This window comes from Phascolarctos cinereus, unplaced genomic scaffold (assembly GCF_003287225.1).
Source record: "Phascolarctos cinereus isolate Bilbo 61053 unplaced genomic scaffold, phaCin_HiC Scaffold_726;HRSCAF=1367, whole genome shotgun sequence".
Classification (NCBI taxonomy): domain Eukaryota; kingdom Metazoa; phylum Chordata; class Mammalia; order Diprotodontia; family Phascolarctidae; genus Phascolarctos; species Phascolarctos cinereus.
In genome coordinates this window covers 428,193,352-428,199,222 of record NW_027556098.1, presented here as the reverse complement: position 1 = coordinate 428,199,222, position 5,871 = coordinate 428,193,352, and the positions used below count along the sequence as shown (strand labels likewise).

At 46.9% G+C, this 5,871-nt stretch overlaps 1 non-coding gene across 1 annotated transcript; it reads left to right on the top strand.

The window, feature by feature from the left end:
• The first annotated feature begins 1,081 nt into the window (after positions 1–1,081).
• TRNAL-CAA (transfer RNA leucine (anticodon CAA)) lies at positions 1,082–1,192 on the top strand. The gene is made up of 2 exons: positions 1,082–1,119; positions 1,158–1,192. It is a non-coding gene; the product is annotated as a tRNA-Leu (tRNA).
• The last annotated feature ends 4,679 nt before the right edge of the window (positions 1,193–5,871 follow it).

The following is a 5,871-nucleotide window of genomic DNA, read 5'->3' as shown; positions in this document are numbered from 1 at the left end:
CCACACCCAGCTAGAGGATTATCCACCGCGAAGCCTAGGCCAGACCCAGAAAGGAAGAGGGTATCCGTACAGGAAGGGCCCCAGCCTCCGCCGGGTAGCCAACTCCGCTGGAGCCCACAGGGTCTGTTTCCCCTGCGGGCATGGCCCCCCCTCCGAGGCCGGGAGCCGGCCCATGGACCACGGGTGACCCAAACAACTCCCAGGCGAGCTTACCTCCTTGGAACACCAACAGAACCGGCTCCTGCCGCGGGGCCAAGGCTCAGTTGTTTACGGAGCGTCCCCATTTAGGGTTTTCTTGGCCAAGATACTGGAGTGGTGTGCCGTTTCTCCAGCCTCCAGGCCCTACATTCTAACCTCTGCTCGCATTAGACATCCCGGAGGGCCTCCGACAGGAGGAGGTGGTAGTTGGAGGGACTTCCCTCCTCTCCTACAGCGCGCGTTTAGGGAGCCTTCCCGGATCTGTCCACCACCGTGCAGACCTGAGCCCCAAGAGAGCCCAGAAGGCCATCCACGGCCAGACAGGTCGTTCTGGGGGTGCTGAGGGACCACGCCAGCCCCCTTCCCACTCATTGCTTCGGGGACTCTTCTTTCTTTGGGGCTCATTTATTCGATTTCGATTTCGGTTCTGACGCTTTAAAATTCCCTCTCCCCTCACCCACCCCACCCACCCCCCAGCCAGGACCACTGAGCCGGAGACGCCGTGGGTCCGACACGCCTCCTCCTCTTCTCTAGGACTCCTGGGCTCACTGTCTTTTTCTCGTCCCCTTTCCCCTCTGTTTCTATCTTGTGTCTCCTTTGCAAGCTCTTGTCCCCTCATCCCCAGCACTTAGTAAGCGCCCACTGTGTGCCAAGCCCCGGACTGGGAGCAGACACAAGCCTGGCCTCCCGGAACTTCTCTTCTGTCTGAGGAGAGGCTTACAGCGTGAGAAGTACATCCTTAGTGGGCCCAGAGCGAGGACAAAGCCACCACGGCGGGAGGTGGCAGGACAGGAGCTCGGGGGACTCGGGGAGCCTCGAGCGGGGCGTGCTCGGGAGGCCGAGGACAAGACAGAGGGCCTGGGAAGGGAAAAGGCTGTCAGTTGTCAGGATGGCCGAGTGGTCTAAGGCGTCGGACTCAAGCGTAAGCTTCCACTGTGTTGGGGAGCCTTCTGGTCTCCATCTGGGGGCGTGGGTTCGAATCCCACTCCTGACAGCTCTGCTTTTGGCGCGGGGCCTGCCACGGCGTACCGGCCCTCTCGCTGGGGTAGGGCGGCCTCTCTTCCCTTCCTGCTACGGCTAGCCCCAAGCCACCCTCAGTGCGCTGGGGCGGCGGCTCGCTGTTCCCAGCCCTTCGCCGCGGGATCCTCGGCCGTGCGCCCCCCAGGCCTGAGGCGGGGTCTCCCTGCACGGCTCCGCCGAACCTCCTCCTGGCTCCGAGGTGGCTGCAGCCACTTCCACTTCCTCCTCCCAAGCCCCAGCCTAGGGGTCCTCCAACGGTCCTACAGGGTATGAGTTCGGGCGCCGATGCACACCTACTTCGGCAAAGCTAACTTTGACGTCATCTAGAGCACCAATGGGCGCCAGTTGTCGCCTCTGTTGCCGTGAGGACGAGCGACCCAACCCAGTAAACTCAAACCCGGGAGGGTTGTGAATCTTATCCGTGGGGCAGCCCGCGCCTTGGGGACTTCCTGGGAGCTCCAGGGACTGGGGTCCGAGGCAGAAGCAGCCGCTTTTGGTCCCCCACAGCGCATCACTGTGGGTGATGGTGAACGGGTCAGTCTCGGGCTGGGTGACACGGGCGGTGTGGCGGCGAAAAGAGTGGGGTGAGCAGCCCCTCCTCCCCGAAGGAAGGAAGGAAGGAAGGAAGGAAGGAAGGAAGGAAGGAAGGAAGGAAAAGGAAAAGGAAAGAGAAAGAAAAGAAAAGAAAGAAAAAAAGAGACAGACTTGATACTGTCCTGGGGCTCCTTCTCCATGTTCTAAATACTGGGTCCGGGGGTTAGTCACTATCCTTGACTCTTTGCTGTTGTTACGGCGCATTTAGAGTTAGGCTCTGCCCCTCTCCCTCCACATTAGTTCGAAGTGGGTTTCGTTCAAGAGACTCTTCCCCTCACCCCTTCCTCATTTGTATAGATTTCTGTTTACATCCCCCCCAATTATAGGAGATAACGCCTCCCCAATTTTACCTCAACCCCAAGCGCTCCGTCAAGTTAGGGTCCTTCTCTGACCTCTGCTGACACCACTGTTCTTTGCGGGGGGGGGGGGTACTTGAAGCCACCTCTCTGCCTCATTAGAATGCAACACTTTATCCCCGTAAAGTCTTTCCAGTTGCTCGCTCTTATTGACCTTGGGCTCTTTAATCCCGCTTGTATTTCAAAGTTTCTCCACAATTCCAGTCTTTGAATTACGGCTGCTTGAAAGTCTCTAATTTCATTAAAAGTCCACTTGCTACCCCTACCCCAATGTAGGGTTATACTCCGTTTGAGTTTAAGGCCTATCTTTTGCCTTTTGGAATACCGTATTCCAGCTTCCCAGGCCGCTCCTTTATGACGGTGACCGCTAAGTCTTGTGTGATCTGACTGTGGCTCCTGGGGACTTAAATTCCTTTTAAGAGAATTAGCTTTTATTAAGCACCTACTGGGTGTCAGGCACTTTCTAAATATTATCTCATTTGATCCTCAAAACAACCCTGGGAGTACATGCTGTTATTATCCCATTTTCCAAATGAGGAAATGAGGCAGAAAGGTAAAGTGACCTGCCTAGGGTCTCTCATCCAGTGTTCCGGGTCAAATTTGAACAGAGGTCTTCCTGACTTCAGGGCTGGCTCAGCTGTTTGAAGTACTTTCTCTTTCCCCAGCAAGCTCTAGATTTTGTCTGTAATGTTCCTGTGTATTTTCATTTTGATTATTCTATCTTTTTCTCTTCTAATATTTTTTATTTATTTTGTTAAATTACATGCAAAAAAATTAACATTCGTTTTAAAAAATTTTTGAGTTCTAAATTCTCTCCTTCCTTCCTTTCCCTTCTCCGTAGAGAAGGAAAACAACATGATATTAATCATTCCTGCAGCAAAACACATTTCAGTATTAGCCTTGTTACAAAAACAACAACAACAATACATACACACACACACACACACACACACACACACACACACAAACAAGAAAACAAAGCTGATCTTTTTTTTTTAAGTATATACTTCAATCTGCACTCAGAGTTCCTCAATTCTCTCTCTGGAGGTGAGCAGCATTTTTCATCAGGTGTCCCTTAAAATTATCTTGGCTCATTGCCTTGATCAGAGTGGCTAATTGACATAAGATTGCTGTTACTGTGTACAATGTTCTCCTGGTTCTGCTCACTTCACTTTACATCAGCTCATATAGTTCTTCCCAGGTTTTTCTGAACCCATTCCCCTCCTTATTTCTTATAGCACAATCACTCCATCACAATCACATACCACAACTTGTTAAACCATTCCCCAATCGATGGTCATACTCTCAATTTCCATTTATTTTGCCACCAGGAAAAGAGCTGCATAAATATTTTTGCAAATGTGAGCCCTTTTCCTTTTCCTTTGATCTCTTTTAGGGATAGACCTAGTAGTGGTATTGCTGGGTCATATATGCATACATATATGCACAGTTTTATAGCCCTTTGGGCATAGTTCCAAGTGACTCCAGAATGGCTGGACCAGTTTCCAACTCCAACAACAGTGCATTACTGACCCAATTTTTCCACATCCCCTATAGTATTTATCATTTCTCTTTTCTGTTGAGGTTTCTTTCTTCTTTAGTTAAAAAATGTTTTTGTTATTTTGAGATTAAGCTGTCTCCCTCCCCCACACTACAGGAGGCCACCATTTGACACAGATATATGAGTGTGAAACCAAACAACACATATTTCCATATATCTGTTATTTTTCTGGAGGTGAATAGCATCTTCCTTCATAAGTCCTTTGTAATTGATTATTATAACACTCAGAAAACTTAATCATTCACAGTTATTCTTCAAACATGTTACTGTATACAACATTCTCTAGGTTTTACTTATTTCATTCTTGATAATTTTATGCAAGTCTTTCCTTGTTTTTTTTTTCTTCTTCTAAAATCAACCTGCCCATCATTTCTTACAGCACAGTAGTATTCTATCATGATTGTAAAACACAACTTGTTCAGTCATTCCCCAATTGATGGGCACCCCTCAGTTTCTAGTTCTTTGCCACCACAAAGACAGCTGCTGACAAAATTTTAGAACATATAGGTTCTTTTTACTTTTTCCTGTTCACCTTGGGAAACAGACCTAATAGTGTTGTTGCTGGGTCAAAAGGAATACACAGTTTTATAACTCTTTGGGCATAATTCCAAATTGTTCTCCAAAATAGTTGAATCAGTTCACAGTTCCACCAACACTATATTAGTGTCCTAATTTTTCCACATCCCCTCCAACTTTTCATTTTCCTCTTCAATCATTTTAGCCAATCTGATAAGTGTGAAGTGGTGCCTCAGAGTTGTTTTAATTTGCATTTCTCTAATCAATAATTATTCAGAGCATTTTTTATATAATTATATGTACCTTAGATTTCTTCTTCCAAAAACTGCCTGTTCATACCTTTTTAATGGGGGAATGACTCATATTCTCTTAAATCTGACTTAGTTAACTATATATTTGAGATATGAGACCTTTATCTGAGAAACTAGCTATAAAAATTTTGTCCCAATTTTCTGCTTTGCTTCTTTGCTTGGCTACATTGGTTTTATTTGTCCAAACCCTTTTAATTTAACCAAAATTAACCATTTTAAATCTCACACTGCTCTCTATCTTTTGTTTATTCATAAAATCTTCTATCCTTAAATACGATAGGTAATAGGATCCATGTTCTTCTAATTTACTTATGATATCTCCCTTTATGTCTAGGTCATGGATCCATTTTGACCTTCTCTGGGTAAATGGTGTAAGATATTGGTCTACACCTAGTTTCTGCTAGACTGTTTTGCAATTTTCCCAACAATTTTTACCAAATAGAGAATTCTTATCACAGAAGCTAAAATCTTTACATTTATCAAACACAAGATTATTATAATAATTTACTGTGGTGTATTGTATGTCTATTCTGTTCTGCTAACCCTTTGGATTGTATGCGGTAACTGTGTGCATCAGTACCTGATAGTTCTGCTGGTACAAGATGGTCCTGGTCATACAAGGGAAATTCTCCTGAGGTCAGCTTGTTCGTGTAACAGGGAGAGATAGTTTGCCTCACTGGGCCCACTCATGAGTTATTGCCAGAAACAGGGCCCTTGGGACTGGAGGAAAACTGTCAGGGATAGTGTTTCTGAGGCCAGGGAGAAATTGGGGTCTAAGCACAGGCACCCAAGCACCCCATCATTTCTAGCTTGCTATATTCACACACACACACACACACACACACACACACACACACACACACACACACACACACACACACTGTAGCCTAGCCTGCACACAGGCTGCATGGGGGGTCAAAGTGCACAAGTGTGGTCAGAACCATGTCTATGGGGTTCCCTTTCATGTAGGATGGGCTAGTTTTTCCCTAAAACAGCAGGAAAATTGTCACCAAGTTTTCACTGGTCCAGGCACCTAGAGTTTGCACTATTGATATGGTTTCCCAGTTTCCTTGTTTGTTGTCCTGGAAACCAGGAGATGTAGATGAGGAGGCAGAGCATTCTGTTCTTGAGGGAGAGGGGAGATGGAGTGTTTCCTTGGGGGAACAGCAAGGAGGTCAATGTCAATGGATACAGAGCAGCATGGTCAGGGTGGTGGAAGTATAATAATATGGAAAAATGGAATGGTGGCTGAGGATGGGTTATGGAGGGTGGGAAGCCACATGTTTTTCTATTTGAGCCTGGTGGTGATAGAAAG